The 19,169-nt window shown below is 38.5% G+C and overlaps 1 protein-coding gene across 1 annotated transcript in view; it reads left to right on the top strand.

Moving 5' to 3' along the window:
* EPM2A (EPM2A glucan phosphatase, laforin) overlaps positions 1-19,169 on the top strand; it is a 352,988-nt gene that overhangs the window by 326,674 nt on the left and 7,145 nt on the right. The gene's annotated exons all lie outside the window — the stretch shown is intronic.

Consider the following 19,169-nt stretch of genomic DNA (forward strand, 5'->3'; position numbering starts at 1 on the left):
GTGTTTTTTGTTCTCAGGACTTAGTAAATATAACGTCAGAAACACCAAAGAACCACCTTCTTGGGGAAGGACAAAGAAAGATGAGAAGAAAGAAAGCAAAGATAATTTTAAGGTAGCCAAAGAGGCATTGGAATGACTCCAGCCTACCCCCCAGCCTACCCCGCTGTCCCATGGGGTAGCAGCTCAGAAGTCAGTGGCTGGGACAGCAGTCTTTTCTGAGTCCCGGGTCACATGCTGCTTCTCCATGGTGAACTTCCAGAACACCCAGTGAGGGGCACTTTTGCATCCATGATTGGGGAGAGCATAGCTAGAGGTGCAGTCCTTCAGAAATAGACTTCCCATATTGCGGAACGTGTCCATTATGTTCATTCATACCACAAACTTTGATCGAGGGTGCACATGCTGTGCAAGTTGATGGCTACATCATGGCAGAAAGACAGACTCAAGTCGGGTACCTAATATGTCATTACTGAGCCCTGGCCACTGTCTTCCTCCCAACTTGCCCAGTCAACTCTGGGAAAGCCATTATTTCCTCAGAAATGCTGTCCTAACTTCTTATCCATAAGGTCTGAAATTCTACATGTATTGATGCTCTCCTTTATGGAAAACATTTTCTGCCCATTGTCCTTCCAGAGTCTGAAAATATGTCTGGAAGATTAACTGTTTTGTCCTATAACAAGAGAGATTGGAACTGTGTGTGTGCTCAAGGCAAGGTGGAATAAGAGAAATACATTCTTTTTTTAAAAAAAGACTTATTTATTTATTGGGGGGCGGTGCTTGAGGAGGAGCAGAGGGAGAGGGAGAGTCTAAAGCAGATCCCTGTTGAGCTGGAGCCCCACCTGGGGCTTGATCTCAGGACCCTGAGATCATGACCTGAGCTGAAACCGAGAGTGGAGGCTTAACCGACTGAGCCACCCAGGTGTCCTGAGAAATACATTCTTAAGGGAGGAGAAAACATCGTGGAAAGGAAGCATTTTAGACATGTCTAAAGAAAAGATTGATCTCCTTCACGATGTTGCCTGTGACTGACATTGGATAATTATCTCATGAGTGTAGATCCCTTGCTGATGAAAAGTGAGGGAAAAAAAAAAGTGAAAAGGACAGAGGGGGTTTAATCTACCCAGGCACATGGATTCTCATTAGGCTTTAAATAGTTTCTTTGGAACCTGGGGCTCATGGGCTAGTGGTTATTTTCATGACTGCTATATGCCAGCATTTACCTTCCTTCTCCCTGGCTTTTACCTTGGTTTTCAGACAATATTCTCAGGCATCTGAAATGGATACTGAAATATACTGGGGTAACATGCTTATTACATCTGTTGCTATAATTTGATTACCCTAATTATTCTCACAGAGAATATAGTATTCTTAACGATCAAAATAACAGAAAAGGAAAGTAAGAAAAAAGATCACTATATACAAATATAGGCTGCTCCCAAAGACTGTGTGTCAAGTGAATACGAATGTATAGCTACTCGCTTGCCAAGCTTGCTCCGTAAGATGTGTTGTGTAGGGTAAATTAAGAAAATGACATCTTTAATGAGATAAGCTCTTGTGAAAATATTCCCTGACCTTAGAGTTTTCATTGGGAAGTTTTGCTAGTAACGTTTTCATTGGTGTTGCTTGTATGACTTAACCAGGTCAAATTTGATGATATTCACATTCTTAACAGTTTAGAATGATTGCTCTGTCATTGGGTCTTGAGTTATTATTAGCCAATGATAGAGAATGCAGAGAAGACTTGATGTAATCATAAATTTTCCATGTCCCTCTCCTTTCTGTTGGGGTATAGAACTGAAAACCATTTTCCTTGCATAATTTAATTAACCTGTCACTTTATTTTGGAGGCTTGCTAATTCATGATCCAAAGGACTGATTTATGGAACATTACGAGGACAAAAGCTAGATGCTGAATAGAATTAAGAAGCATAAGTATAATGTAAGAGTAAAATTATTTTTGAATTAACATCAATTATAAAATGAGCTCAAAAGATTATTTACTGCTTAAGCTGGAAAGTCTGCACTTTATTGACCTGATTTTTTTTTCATGTGACTAGAGTTTCCTGTTATTTCTTATTGAAGATTCAAAAGAATATTGAAGGATAGTAATAGCAACTTTAAGAGTGCTGGTTATTGAACACATATTATGCTAGTTTCTATTGATATGTACAATTTCTATTCACAGAAAAAGTTGGTAGGTACAAATTATTCTTGATGATTATCAGACCATGCTTGGGGAGTGCCTATTATTCCAACTTAGTTTACAAAACTTATTACGGTGTCAAAAGAAAAATTAGAGTGTATGAAAAATGGGAAAATAGCCACATTCTAGAAGATCAGGAAGCTATCTTGGAAAATATAAAAGCATGTATCCTTTAATGGCTGGGAGCATTTATGAATAAAAGGAGGAGACTGAGTGATACCAGAACAGTTTTTTAGAAGGGAACAAAGATACCACTCTGAATGTGAGCCCTTTCCTTGTTAGGGCCTTAGAGCAGGGCTATGTAGAGTGGAAGCCTCATGTGCACAGTAGGTAAGAGAGGGTCTTAACTGAAGGGTGGGAGTTGGGTGGGGTCCTTTGGCATCTCGGGGAAGTTCCAGCTATTCTTCTGTATTCTTGCCCGAGGTCATTATGAGTGGAGCCAGGGAGTGAGCTGCAGGCAGGTGGTCTACACAGTATGAGAGGGGGATTATTGGAGTGGCTAGCCTCTATTTACAGGCAGCAGTTCTTACCCTTAGATCCATAACGGGGACCCCCACCTTCACCTCCACCCCACCCCCACATTATGGAGGATCCCTCTTTACCCTCCTCTGGCTGTGCCTCAACCCTGTTGTTGGAGTTCCTGGGACTAACGCAACATGGCCACCTGGAGCCCAAGCCTCTCTCCTTCTAAGCATGCATTGGTACCTGGGGCCTCAGAATCCCTGCCCGATGGCCCTGAGCCTGCTTCCAGGGATCTATGAGACTATTTCAGGGTCCAATTCCTCTGAAGATGGGCCACATCACACACATGATCACTTTTATATTTAAGAGTAGTCAAAGGGAAGCTGTGGGCAGGTATGTAGATAGAGTCTGACAGGCATGAATGTGGGGCACCTCCTGATGCAGGATAAAGCCAAAGATGGCAAAAGAGGTGACTCAGCTAGGGATGAAATGCTGGGGCATTCTTTTTCCTTACCTTTTGCTCCAGCACAAAATTCCAAGGAGCCCAAGAATTCTAATTAAGATCCTGTCCTTCCAGAGCATTATGAAAGTATATTTGTCAAAGTAGGAGAATAGAACATATTTTATTTAACAGATTGTGAGCTTGACTTATAATATTTAAACATTCAGACAACAGCAGGTGGATTTCCATTTGTACTCCTGGTCCAGGCAGGCCCTACTGATGTTAGGGCCCTGAGGATGTTGGGTATAGCAAATATTCTAGATGAAACTATTTAAGCTTATATTTCCTAAGAACATAGACTCTTTCATTCTTAGCACCTAGCACAATGCCTGATATGTCTAGCAAGTACTCAATACACATTTGTGGGACAAAGGACTAAATTGGAGTTGTTCTTGTAAGCTGAGTCATGGAAATTCACATCTCTGGAGCAGACACTCCTAGTGTGGGAGGAGGTAAGAGCCAATATTTTCTACAAACAACAGAGAGTATATTACTTGTGTAAATCACTTAGCAATATTTCTGTCACTTACTAAATCTACAGTAAATGTTACCTACCGTTATTAATTACAGAGTCTATGAATTATGAATTCCAGAGATTTCATCAGTTGAGGCTCAGTAACTGTAGATTGTGTAGGCGCTTTAAAATATGTGATCCATTTTTGCACATCATAAAAGTTTCTACGAAACGATTTCTTGCCACCTGAATAATTTAGCATCTACCCTAATCGGTGGGTTCCGACACTTGTCAAACTATTTACTTGATTCACTCTCCAGCTCTGATATCCTCAGAGCAGATACAAATTTTATTTCAAACTATCTTTTAAGTGGGAGAGTTTTGTTGCCCTCAAATACTATCTGCCTGTTAGTTCGAAATTTTCGTATTTCATGTTTTTCACAGGATTCTTGGTCCATACCCAGCCTGTGATTTCAAAAACGCCCCTGTAGGTTCTCAGGCATACTGCGTGCTGGAGCCAGCAAAGGGTTTAAGTTACAAGAGGAAATACTATATATATTTGGTAAGCGACTGAGGGAATGAATCTCGTTTCTTAAGAGAATCTGTCTGAAGAATATAGCAACTATCCATTAGTTTGTCCAAGTTTATCCCTGTATGTAGTTTGCCTGAGTTTACCCTTAGTTTATCCCGGGAAGTGGCTGAGCCACGATTATTTCAGGCCTCTACAAAAAAACAAACAAAAATACCTTGACTGAGTTCAATTCATATATATTTTACCTTTTAAAAACTTCAATACCATATTTGCCTATTTGAACAGTGTTTCTCTAATAAAACAAGGATTAGAATGGCTCTTCTAAGTTTAGTTACAGATAAACCCTTGCCTTTCCAGAAAAGTGTGTATGGCCGTGGTAAGGGAGAGTGGTTTATTGGAGTAATTGACTATGTAACATGAAGTGAGTCTTTGTCTTGAGTAGGTGACATAATTCACTCCAATCCATTCCAAAGAATAGTGATTAGCTTATTGTAGGAGACAAGTAAAACCTACCAATGTGTTTTTCTTATACGGGGGGCTCTCTTTCATTTTTATTTTGAATTCTCTCTCCTTTTTTTTCTGACTTTAGTTTCAATTGTATATACTACTTAAAATCCTTTGGGGAATAAGCAGGATATAAATACTATACACTCTGTAGTATAAACTCACAGAAATCAGGGTTGCACATTTTCAGTACCTGTCTCAATGCCTGCATCCAGTATACTTGTAGTATAGATAGAGCCAATAAACGAATGAGAGTAGGCAGAACCTTTGAATATTTCAGAGAGATCCAAAATTCTAATAGGTTTCAAAATTCACATGAAGCTATAATTTTTCAGGGCGAAATTTTGTCCTGGGCAAGAGACCCCAAATTTTAATCTCCTAAACTCATGCCATCTAATAGCATTACTGACAAATCAACCCAGTGACTGGCAGAGCCCGTTGCTTGGGTACAAGCACAGGGGGTTGCCAAGTTTTTGAAAAATAATTTCTTTTATACCCCTTTCTTTTACCAAAGAGATATATAGATACTTAAGAGAATTCAGTTTTGGTTTGTCGCAATAATAATTTATGCTATGGGGGTAAAAGCACGTTTGTCTTCATCTTTCCAGATGTTGCTCCCCAGCATTCCTGGAAAAACATCCATTTCCTCCATGCATGTTATTGCCTGTTGTTCACACAGATGAGCTAAATTCTTGTTGCTCCATTGAGGTGTGTTGCCTCACTGAATGTGAGTTTGGTATCAGTAGGCTCAGAAGAGCTGATCGTGGGCAACTGTACCATGATCGACAAGGGTAGTATACCAATGTGTTATCCACCAGTTATTGTAGGTCCCATGAGACTATAATAATATACCAATGGTCCGTCCAGAATCATGAACGCATGTGGCCAGAAGAGGCAATTATAGCAATATATATGGTGTGTGTGTGCGCGCACACACACACTGCTGTATTTATAGCTATATATATGTATATATGCATGTGTGATGTATATGTATAAATGTATATACTGTATATGTATGTTTAATACTGTATTTATAGCTTTCACATGATCTCTTTTGATCCTCACAATATCTCTGTGAGTTAGAAAAATTTATTATTAGTACACTCATTTCAGAGTTGAGAAAACTGACGCTCAGAAAGACTGAAGACCTGGTTCAAGCCCACATTGCTCACACTGTCACTAGGATAGAAATGTGGCTCTGGGCCATGCTGTGTCTCCGGCTCTGTCCTACAGGACACAATTAAAATAAAAATTAGCCATGGGGAGGAAGGAGAGAGCAGGGCTTAGTTTGCTAAAAAGGGATGTTTTTCTGAAGATTCTGAAATGATAAAAAAGGAGAGCCAATTTAACTAAAGTCCTGGGGAATAAATAGTAACAAATAAATAAAGTCCTTAGTATAAATAGTAGCCAAGGCTTTCCCCAATCACATAGTGTTGGAATTTGAAAACTTACTTCAAAATGGATTCAATACATGTACTATATTGAGCCAGCATTGCCAGAGATTAGATGAGTATTTTCGTCTTAAAAAACTGACTCCATTTCAATTTAAGTAAAATTAATATTTTCTCTTCCCCAAAAATATGATGTTCTCATTTTAAGTAACAAATGGCTAAGCTAAGTCTATTTACTACATGTCAGGTACTCTTCTAAGTAATGTTAAATAATTTAACTCATTGAATCTTCATAGAAGCCCTAGTTTATTCTAATAATTATGCCCATTTTACAGACGAAGAAATTGAGACATAAATTGGTTAATAAATTTCCTGAGGTCACACAGCTTGTAACCAGCAGAAACAGAGTTTGAATCTGTACCACAACTTTTACTTTAAACACCAGGTTCTAGTGTCTTAAATAAATAGCAGACCTGCATTTCTCTGGTAGAACATTGTAAGCAAAAACATTTCTTACGAAGAATTTTCTCTCACAAAAATTACTGCCAAGTATCAAATACAACATTTTATTTTGCTTGCTTCCTACTCCATAATAAGAAATGTGATAGTTGTCGTCATTGTGATTTCAGGATCACATAAAATAGAGCAACACCAAAGGATCTATTGTCAGTTGAACTTCTGGGCACTCCAGATGCTGGTGTGTGTCGTGCTCTCATGCATTTTTTAATGGAAATCTTTAGAAGGAGACAAAACAATGATGAGACCATAGTGACCACCTGGGGATCAGGTGAAGTGTGCCATGGTTTGCTAAATCCCTTGAAAATAGAAATTAAATTACTTATATAGAAAGTCACCACTCTCATCTTGAGACTGTCCCTCAGAATTGTTCCTTGGGAAAATACACACAGAAGCAGTATGATCTTAACTGTAAAAATAAAAGTTCTAAAAATAAATATAGCAATATAAAATAGTAGTTACCTCTACACGGTAGACTGATAATGCATTTTTTAATATTTATGTTGCTTAAAAATTTCCTAGAGTAAATGTATGTTGATTTAAAAATGATATGGAAAGTAATGTATATTGCTTTAAAATTATAGAAAATACATAGGAAAATTAATTATTAAGATAATTGCTAAGAAAATAGATCATAAGTATTCTTATTATAAAAAAGAAATAGCAATTATGTGATGTGATGCTGGTATTAGCTAATGCTATGGTGGTAATCATTTTGCAATATGTAATTATATCGAATCAGCCTGTTGTATACTTTAAACTTACACAATGGTGTGTGTCAATTATATCTCAATGATGTTGGGAAAAAATAAACAAAAATTAATCATTTTGCTTGTCACAAAGTGGATAGTCTTAAAACATGTTTACCTTTAATTACAATATTATGGTTTGAGTTTGACTACTAATCAATGACTCATACACAAAAAATTGACTATTATAAACTTCTATACCAGGGGTCGACAAACATTTTTGTCTGCAAAGGGCCAGATAATAAATATGTTAGGTGTTGCAGGCCAAAAGATCTCCATTACAACTACTCAACTCAGACATTGTAGCATCAAAGTAGCCATTGACAATATGGAAGCCAATGAGCATGGCTGTGTTCCCATAAAGCTCTATTTACAAAAGTTAGTAGGCTAGATTTGGCCTGCAGACTTTAGTTTGTTGATTTTTGTATAAAATATTATGTTCCAAGTTATAGAGTTAAGAAGTATTAAAGGTAAAGGAAAGTAAAAGATTATCTAAACCAAACTCCCTCAATTTATAGATGTTCCCTGGAGAGACAGAAGCAATATTGGAAAGTGGTAATAAATAAGAACCCAAGTTTTAAGGAGACTATGGTTTGAGTTCCAAATCACTGAACCTCTCTAAGCTTTAATTTCCTCATTGGTAAAGTGGAGATATTAATAACTCTTCATAGAGTTATTATATATTAGGTAACAACTTAAGTTAATAGCTTAGTTCAAAATCTGGCGTGTAGAAAGTACTCCTTAATTGCTAGCTAGTATTAATACCTGCGGTCACGTGTTGACTGGTGGCCAAGTCAAGCATCTACTTCACTGTTCCTGGAGCCTCCTGACAGCACTTTAAGTGTAACTACTAATTTCAGCACAGGGAAAAGTTGTGAACAAGACAGATGAGGTCCCTGCTCTCACTGCTCTGACTTTATACCGAGTAGGAGGGTGATAGAATATAACCATATAAATCAATGAATAAATAAGATAATTTCAGATAGTAAGAAGTGCTCTGAAAAAATGAAATAATGCAATGAGATATATAGTTGCTGGATAGGGTACAGATAGAGTGGGGCTTACTCTAGATTTGTGCTGACCAATAAGGTAGCCACTGGCTATATGTAGTGATTAAAACTAAATGTGGAAAAGATCGGTTCTTCAGTTGTCCCATATTTTTCAAGATTTCAAGTGCTATGGTCACACATAGCTAGTGCTATTATATTGGAAAGCACAGAACACCTCCATTATTACAGGAAGTTCTATTAGTTCCAGATGGTGATATGGCTGATAGAAAGATTGGAAGAGAGAACAGGCAGAAAGTGGAAGGAAGGAAGGAAGGAAGGAAGGAAGGAAGGAAGGAAGGAAATGGGCAGATAGAGACATGAAAGTGATAGAGATGGAGACAAAGATAAAGATAGCTATGCGTGGTGATTGCCTCTCTGAGGAGGTGATATTTGATCTAAATAGTGAGAAGACACTAACAAGAAAATCTGAAGGCAGAGTGTTCCAGGGAGAAGCAAGAACAAGTACAAAGGCTGAGACTGGAATAGGCTTAATGTGCTGGAAGGATAGTCATAGTGAGGGAGAGGAAGAGTTGGGGAAATAGGGAGCGGGTCATATAAGTTCTTATACAGGAGTTGGGGTCCCTGGGGATATTTTAAGTAAGGGAGATACTGATGTGATTTACATATTTGGAGATCAGTTTGGTACCTATGTGCAGAATGGACTGTTAGGTGGCACAATGGAAGTTTGGGATCTTACAGGAGACCACTGTGGGTGGGAGATAATGATGGCTTGGGATGGAGGTGGAAACGATGAGAAAACATTTAGATTATATTTTGAAGACACGGTTGACTAGATATACTGTTGAATTGGATGAGCAGAGGGAGAAAATTGGAATATTAAGGATTATTTAGAGCTCATTTTTTGAAAATGGAAGTGGTAATTATGAATAGAAGTTAGAGCAGAGTTGGGGCAGCAAATCAGGAGTCCTGCCCTAGAGCAGTAAGCTAATTGCCTGTTAGACATCTGTGTTAGTTTCCTGTGGCTGCAGTTAACGAAGTACCACAGACATGGTGGCTGAAAAAACAGAAATTTGTTCTCTCATAGTTCTGGAGGCTAGAAGTCCAAAATCCATTTCAGTGGCTGAATTCCAGGTGTCAGCAGGCCCACATGCCCTTCGGAGGCTTGAATCCATTTCTTGCCACTTCCAGCTTCCAATGGCTGTTGGTATTACATGGCTCCATGATCACATTGCCTTCTCTTCTTCTGTGTGTCTTCTCTTCTGCTATGTGTAATTTGTTCCTGTCTCTTTCTTATAAGGACATATATAACTACGTTTAAGTTTCACCCAGATAATTCAGGGTAATTTCTCCATCTCAAGATCCTTAGCTTAATGACATCAGCAAAGACTTTTTTTTCTTTCCAAATAAGGTCACAATCATAGGTTCTAGGGATTAGGATGTGGATATCTTCGGGGGTGAGGGACATTTTTCAGCCTACCATAATATCTGAGAGGAATATTGAGCTGAATACATGCACCCAAACCTGAACAGGTTTTAGGAACTGAAGATATGAATTGAGGAGTTGTCAGTACATAGATGTTTGGGAAGCTACGGGACAGGTGTAATCATTTAGGATGGAAGAGGACAGCTGAGGACGGGCCCCTGGGACATTCCTGAACTTGGAAGTCTGACAGAGGAGGAGGTTCCTAAAAAAATAAAGGGATAGGGAGAGAAACAGGAAGATGTGGTGTCTCAGAATCTAAAGCAGAAAAATATTTTAAGGGATAAGTGACCCAATGCATCAAGTGCAGAGAAGAGGTCAGTTAAGATGGAATAGAGAATCAACCATCACTTTTGGTAAAGAGGAGTTAGTGAGTGAGGAACATAAAATTCCAAGTAAAATTGGTGAAGAGGAAATGGGAGTTCTATTCCTGGCAGTATGGTGTTCTCAATAATCTGACAACATCGCAGTTTAAAAAAAGAACTTGAAATGTTTGATAAAATATAGCAAACATCCTCTCAACTATATGGCAGAACTCACAAAGAAAAAAAATAGTAGAAATCCTCAGAGCTCCAAAGCAAAGAGGGAGCTGAAAACAGAGGGTGAGCCATTATAGAAATTCTGCTGGTTTGGAAGTATTTGTCCATCTCAAATGCGGTATTTTTGGTATTGATACACATACCTAAACATGCCTTGAAATGTGATTTATGACAATATTTCTTTCTGGAAAGAAAGATGACAACAAAATTTGTCAAATTTCACCTGGGATCTGGATTTTTAAAAAATCTCCTGGACAATTTTAACCACAGTCCTGTTTACAAGGGTTGGGTTTTGAGCTTATAATATTGTCCAGAGCAGTAAATGCCAAGCCAAGAAATTAACAAAAGTGATCCTGGTTCACAACAGCTCAGGATGGTGAAATAAAACTAAGAAAATTTCCTCTGGACAATAACGGTGTGCCGTCAACCCAGACAGCATACAATTTTTAACCCTAAGTACAAGACTATAAACACAAAAGGAAACAAGGCACCATCCCTGAGCTGCAGAGGGAAAATCAAGAACAGAGCTGGACTCCTAAGACTTTCAGATAATGAAAGCTGATTTCATATTTTATTTCTTTGATGATTTAGCTTTAAAGAAATTCTATTAAAAAGTATAAAGAAATAAAATGCTGAATTGAATACATGAGAAACTCAATGCTAACCAAAAAACCAAACAGATTTGAACAAAGCACCCAACAGAAATTTAGAAATTAAATACATAACAATTGAAATTTAAAACTCTGTGGATGGTGAAAGATCTTGTTAAACCCAACAGAAAAAAAATAATTAAATTAGAAAACAGAGCTAAAGCAATCACTGCTAAGGAAATAGAGACACAAGAAGATGGAAACTCTGAAAGAGAGGTAGGAGATGTAGAAGACAGAATGATGTATCAGTTATATACTACTGCATAACAAACTATCTGTTTTTTTTTTTTTCTCATTCTTTGAGTTGTTGGGCAGTTCTGTTGCTAGGTCTACCTGGACTCATACTCACATACCTGAGAATATCTCAAGTGTTGATTAGGCTCAGCAGGAAAAACTGGATAGTTGGACCTCTCTCCTCATTAAATCTTCATCTCCAAGAAGCCTACATCATCTTCTTCACATGATGGTGCAGTGTTCCAAGGGACCAAGGTCTCACACGCAAGTGCATTATCAAGACTTCTTGTGTCACATTTGCTAGTATCTCAACAGGCAAAGGAGATCCCATGGACAAGCTCAGAGTCAATGTGGGAGGGAATAATCTTGGAATACTGAGAAACATTACAGTGGCATTTATTACAAATGAGAAAGCCTAACATGTATCTCAATGGAATTCCAGAAAGAATGGAAAGGATTAACAATTAAGAGAAATGGGAAGAGGCAATATTCTAGAAGTTAGTGGCTAAGACTTTTCCAGAATTGACTTTATATAAATATCTTTTATCTCTTTCTCCTTCTCTCTCTCTCCCAGCTTGGAATATTCAACTAATCCAAAATAGGCTCCATTTTAACCCATATTATAAAATATCCAAGAGCCAAAGTGAATATCTTCAAAGCAGCTTCAGAAAAAAGATTGTCCACAAAGAAATAACAATTAGGTTAATAGTTAACTTCTCAACTCTAATGACGATATCAGAAAGTAAGATAGTATTTTATTAAAAAAATTTTTTAAAGATTTTATTTGTTTGTTTGAGAGAGAGAGCACAAAGGGAGAAGCAGCTCCCCGCTGAGCAGGGAGCCCAACATAGGGCTCAATCTCAGGACCCTGAGATCATGACCTGAGCCAAAGGCAGATGCTTAACCAGCTAAGCCACCCAGGTTCCCCTAAGATAGTATTTTTAAGAGCTGAGCCAAAATAACTGTCAACATAGAAATATATACACCAATAGACCATCTTCAGAATAGAACTAAAATAGAGATTTTCAGAAAATTGAAAACTGGCAGAGTTTGCACATAAGTGACTATCAATAAAGGAAAATGTAAAGAATATATTTCAGGAAAAAGGAAGTGACTCCAGAAAGAAGTCTGAGATGCAGAAATCCATGACAAGAAAAGAATTTGAGACATGCAGGCGCGTCTATACTAACATTGGCTGTGTAAACAATAAGAATAATGTCAAATCTGGAAGGTACAAATAGTGAATCTAAAATACTAGGAGGGGCACTTGGGTGGCTCAGTTGGTTAATCGTCTACGTTCAGCTCAGATCATGATCCCAGGGTCCTGGGATCGAGCCATGAGTCCGACTCCCTGCTCAGTGGGAAGCCTGCTTCTCCCTCTCCCTCTGCCCCTCTCTCTGCTCATGCTCTCTCTCTGTCTCTCTCGCTCTCTCTAGAATAAATAAATAAAATCTTTAAAAAATATAAAAATAAAATACTAGGAAATATAACAGTAAGTTGAGACCTGCAATGTTAAAGAATATGGATGTTCTTATGTTGGTCAGAAGAACAAAAATGTTGATTTTAGGATTTGTTAGGTCCGTGTATTAATAATTTAGAATTAATAATAATTTAGAATTTAGAATTAATAATAATTTAGAAATAACTACTAGTAAAATAGAAATAGAATCTAAAAAATCATAGATAATATTAAATTAAGAAGGCAAAGATCAAAAGAAAGCAGGAGAGGAAAAACAATCATAGAAGAGGCAAGGTAAGGGGCGCCTGGGTGGCACAGTGGTTAAGCGTCTGCCTTCGGCTCAGGGCGTGATCCTGGCGTTGCGGGATCGAGCCCCACGTCAGGCTCCTCCGGTGAGCCTGTTTCTTCCTCTCCCACTCCACCTGCTTGTGTTCCCTCTCTCGCTGGCTGTCTCTATCTCTGTCAAATAAATAAATAAAATCTTTAAAAAAAAAAAAAAGAAGAGGCAAGGTAAATGCAAAACACAAAATGTGTATGTATCAGTAATTTAAAGAAATATAAATGGTGTAAAGCCCCATTTCAATATAGTGATAGAGGGAAAAGAGGCCAGGAAGGGAGGAAGGAAGGGAAACAAGAAAGAAGGCAGGCAAGCTGTGCCTTTATGTTATCTAGCATAGGCCCTCCTAAATATAAGAATGCAGAAAGGTTAAAAATAAAGGTATAAAAGGTATAGGCCAGAAAATATTAACAAAAATAAAGATGGCATAGCAATATCAATACCAGATTGAATAGCTTTGTTTTTAAAGGCCTTTATCCTTAGAGATAGAGAGGCAAGTTTCAGAATAAGTGACAAAGTTCATTAAGAAAACAAAAGAAAATTCCAGGTTGGGGACATGTGGAGGTGCTGGGGCAGTGGCCTGCAGAGAGGACAGAGAAGACACGCACCCCTTCCCACAAATCTTTCTCTATGTATCTTCATCTGGCTGGTCATCCACTTGAAGCTTTGCCATCACTCACTCATAGGAAGAAAAAATTTGAAGCTCCATAGCGCCACATACAAGGAAGTCCCTTCTTAAACCCTCCAGGCTTTCAGCTTTTATCTAGGGTGAACATTGTATACCTAGAGATGGAAATGCAGATATAGGGAGTGACCTCAGCAAAATGGCAGCATGAGAATTTCTAGCACTCATCCCCTCCCAGAAACATAAATTTGAACAGCAATGAAAATACCTTCATAAGAGCTAGATTCCAGGTGAGGAATGACAGCACCTGAATGAAGCAGAGAAATAAGAAAAGATGTAGTGGACAGCATGGAGAAACCACGTTACTTTCCTCCCCTCTCCTCCAAGCCTGGGGGGAGACTTCCTCCCTGTGGAGGAGGAGAAGAAAGTGAGGGCCCAACTTCACCACAGGCCCCAGTGCTGGCCTACCCCAGCACTAGGCCAGGTCCCGGAGCCCCAGGTGGCTTCCATAGCATCAGGCTCCCAAAGGGCTCCTATGAGCCCAGGCCTCTGGCCCACCTCAGTACTGACAGGCTTCCATGGCCCCAGGTAACTACTGGGACATTAGGCAGCTCCTGTGGCCCCGGGCTCCCAGCAGGCTCCCACGAACTTGCTCTTGGCATGTCCCAGTGTGGTCAGATTCCAGAGGCCCTGGGTAAGGTTTTTGTGACCCTAAGATCACAATCAGCCCCCATGAATTCAGCCTCCATGTGGGCCCCAAGAACCCAGGCTCCAGCCATGCCCAGGACCAGGCTGACTACTGTGGACTTGGGCTTTTGACCCCCTCTAGCATCAGGCTGACTCTCGCAGCCCCAGGCCCCCAGCCCGCTTCAGTGCCAGTCTAGCCCCTGTGGACCTAGGCTCTAGACTAACTCTTAAGGACCCAGGATCCTGACCTGCCCCAGTGCTAGATCAACCCCTGCAGACCTAACTTTAAGGTTGGCCTCCAAAACCCCAGATTACAGGTCAACTCCTATAGCCCAAGCTCCAGTCTAACCTTATACCAGGTGGGCCTCCACAGCACAAGTCTCTAGGCTGTCTCCTGCAAAACCAGGCTTCCAACCAGTCACAGCTCTGGACGGGCTCTTATGGACCCAGATGCTGGGCATATCCCAGTGGTCCTTGGCATCTGTTTGGCCCCAGCGAACCCAGGCTCTGTGCTGATCCTTATGTCCCCAAGCACCAAGTTTGCCCATCTGGGGACGCAGGAACCAATCTAGTCTGCTATAGGATTGCAGCAGCAAGCCTGCCAGCAGACACCATCCAATGGTCCATCCAGGATCTCCAGAGAGGCTGACTGGTGTAGAAGGCTTAAATAGACATTTTTCCAGAGAAGACACACAAACTGCCAACAGATGCATGAAAGATGCTCACCGTCACTAATCATCAGGGACATGCAAACCAAAACCACAAAGAGATACTACCTCACACTGGCTAGAATGGCCATAATTAAAAGACAAGAGACAAGTGTTGGTGAGGAGACAGAGAAAAGAAAATCCTTGTGCACTGTTGGTTAGACTGTAAACTATGGAAGATGGCATGGAGGTTCCTCAAAAATTAAGACTAAAGCTATCATATGATCCAGCAATCCCACCTCTGGGCATATATTCATAGGAAATGAAGCCACTGTCTCAAAAAGATATCTGCACTTTCATGATCATTGCAGCATTATTCACAATGGAATCTACCTTAGTGTCCACCAACATATGAATGGATAAGAAAGGTGTGGTGTAGTCATATGTATGCACAATGGAATATTTTTCAACCATAAGAAGGAGCAAATCCTTTCATTTGTAATAATATGGATAGACCACGAGGGCAGTATACTAAGTGAAATAAGTCATACAGAGAAAGACAAATACTCTATGTTTTGACCTATATATGGAATCTAAAAACCCCAAACTTACAAAAATAGAGAGTAGAATGGAACTTACTAGGGGCAGGGAGATGCAGGAAACGGGGAGATATTGGCCAAACTTGATGGTTAAAAATGTTGGTACAAACCCCCAGCTATAAGATGAATAAGTTCTGGAAATGTAATGTACAACATGGTGGCTGAAGTTAACAATTCTGCATTAAATACTTGAAAGTTACAAAGAGAGTAGATCTTAAATGTTATTACCACCACACACACAAAAAGTGTAACTACGTGAAGGGATGGTGATGTTAATAATCCTATTGTGGTAATCATTTTGCAATATGTCTGTGCATAGAATCATCACATTGTAACTTCAAATTTACATAAGTTATATGTCAATAATATCTCAATAAGGTTGGGAAAAAAACATAATAATCTAAAATGTGTAATCAGCAATTAACATACCTTTAAAATATATTTATAGAATTACAAGGAGAAGGGTGTCTGAGTGGCTCAGTCAGTTAAGCCTCTGCCTTCAGCTCAGGTCATGATCCCAGGGTCCTGGGATGGAGCCCTGCATCAGGCACCCTGCTCAACAGGGAGTCTGCTTTTCCTTCCCCCTCTTCCCCTCCCCCTGCTTGTGTTCTCTCTCTCTCACTCGCTCATGCTCTCTCTCTCTCAAATAAATAAATACAATTAAAAAATAAAGAATTACAAGAAGAAATTAGCAAACTATAATTAGGGAACATTTTATACTATTCTCTGTAATGAGCAGATAAAACAGAAGAAAATTCAGTAATTCTGTGTAAGATTTAATAAGCTTGCCCTATGGATATAGAGAACATTGCATCTCAGGTTAGAGATTACACATTCTTTTTGAGCACATGTGAAACATTTAGGGAAAAGATGACCATACAGTATACCGTAAAACACATTTTAACAAGTTTTGTAGAATATCAGAACATCCCCATACTCTGATGACAATACAATTAAGGCAGACATTTTTTACAAAATTACTAAAACAATAAATAGATCTGAAAATTAAAGGCATACTTCTAAATAATTCACGGGTTAAAAAATCATAAAAGAAATGTAAAGATACTTAGAACTCTTCAGTAACAAACATAAAATCTAGCAAAACTTTTGAGTAACAGCTCTAGCAGTCAGTACAAGAATGTTTTAAAATTGATGTGCTATTACAAAAAAGAAAACGAGAATGATCATGAGGAAAGTAGGATGGAAAAGGAATAAAGATAAGTGGAAATGAATGAAATTGAAAATAAACATTTACAGAGAAGGTCAACAAAACTAAACACATGTCCTTTGGAAAGGTTGAAGAAACAATAAACCTTTGAGAAGGCTAATGAAGAGAAAAGAGAGAAGCCACAACCACATATTTGAAAGAGAAAGAGGCATATAGCTACGAATAAAGGAGAGATTAAAAAGACTGTAAGGAGTGCTAATTCTTTCTGCATTTGCATATTTAAAAGTTGCCAAGAGCATAGATCCCAAAAGTTCTCATCACCAGAAAAAAAAAAATGCTGTGACCATGTATGGTGATGGTTAAGTAAGCTTAATGTGGTTATTATTTTGCAATACATAGATAATACTGAATCATAATGTATACCTGAAAATAATATAGTATTATATGTCGATTATTCCTCTAAATAAATACATAAATACAAAAATAAATAAATAAATGGCATCTGCATTGGATTACCGAACCGGTTTAAGGAAGGAGGGGAAGAAGGAAGGAAGGATGAATGATATTCAGAGAGTAAGCACAACTTGTCTTTTATAATAAATAAATTGAAAGAGCAAAGGGAAGACTTTCAACTAACTTACACAGCACCTGTCAAAGTCCAGAGTTGAGTCTATCTAAAGAAAACAATATGGTCAGTTTCTACATTAAAGAGCTTCAACAAAATCATTTGAAATATTTAAATGAAAAGCTAAAACAACATCAGGACAATAATTTTGGGAACTAAGAGGAAGCAAGTTATTTTCTAAGGAAAACATGACTTGTAAAAGCAAATTCCAAAGTAAGTTGAAAATCAAAGAAGCTTCATAACCATTAAAGATTTTGAAAAACAGGGGCGCCTGGGTGGCACAGCGGTTAAGCGTCTGCCTTCGGCTCAGGGCGTGATCTCAGCGTTCTGGGATCGAGCCCCACATCAGGCTCCTCCACTATGAGTCTGCTTCTTCCTCCCTCTCCCACTCCCCCTGCTTGTGTTCCCTCTCTCGCTGGCTGTCTCTATCTGTGTTAAATAAATAAATAAAATCTTAAAAAAAAAAAAAAAGATTTTGAAAAACAATTATAAATCTACCCATAAAATCACACCACACTAAGACTATTTATTGGTAATACCTCGCAATCATTCTGATTAGAGGTATTTCTAATCTGTACAAATGCTTCCAGGAAATGGAAAAAGAACTCTCACTCTGTAACCCATTCTACGAGGATGGTGAATCTGGCTTTCTCCTGCAAATATAGGAAAGTGGCATACATAAAGTAAAGGAAAATCACAGGTGATCTCACTTATGAATAGAGATAAAAACATTTTAGCAAATAAAATATACAATGTTTATTAAAAAAAAGAATTCAATATAGCTGCTATGCTATATGCCCCGAGTGTTTGTGTCCTCCTCCCAAATTCCTATGTTGAAACCTAAACTCCAGTATAACCGGGCCAGTGCGGGGGCGGGGGGTGTCTCTGGGGGGTGATTAGGTTATGAAGGCAAAATCCTCATGCATGAAATTAGTGTCCTTATAAAACAGGCCGCACAGCACTCCCCTGCCCCTTCCACCATATGAGAACGCAGTAAAGAGGACGGCTATCTATAACAAGGAAGTGGGCTCTCACCAGACACCGAATCTGCCAGCATCCTGGTCTTAGATGCCTAGCCTCTAGAACTATGAGAAATAAATTTGTCGTTTATAAGCCACCCAGTCTATGGTATTCTGCCTGAATAGATTAAGACAATGGCAAACTTTGGTTTATTCTGGAAGTTCTACAATAGTTAAAAAGAGGGTTAAATAGTGTGGCACAATATAAAGTAAAGAACCCATATAATCAGCATTGTTTTTAGTAGAAAAGAAACAAATGTAATAATAACAACAGACAATATAATGTCCATTATCAGAAGAATAAATAAACTGTGACAAATATATTCTATGGGATAGTGTACCACCCGTGAAAACAGTGGAATTGAGAGTCCATGTACCAACACAAGTGAATTTCACAAAAATAATGGTGACAAAGGCAATTGATAAAATACATATAGTATAATATGATTGTTGCAAAATCTAAAAACATGCTAAACAATTCTACATATCTTTAGGGATGCATACATATATATTAAAAGTGGAAATATATGTAGGAAATGATTTTCAAAAAACAATTTAAACATTAAAAAAACACTCAGTATTATGGTTGCTTCAGAGACCCTAAAGATAGGAATGAGATCAGGAGTTTCGTATTTTAAGTAGGAGAGAGGATAAATGGATTTTCATTACATTAATCATTAGTTATCTTTTATGTTTGAAATATTATTAGCGTTACAATAAAATAAAATAAGATAAAATAAAATAAAAGACCAGGCTTAAAGAGCTCCAGGCAGACAA

This window comes from Ursus arctos, unplaced genomic scaffold (assembly GCF_023065955.2).
Source record: "Ursus arctos isolate Adak ecotype North America unplaced genomic scaffold, UrsArc2.0 scaffold_13, whole genome shotgun sequence".
Classification (NCBI taxonomy): domain Eukaryota; kingdom Metazoa; phylum Chordata; class Mammalia; order Carnivora; family Ursidae; genus Ursus; species Ursus arctos.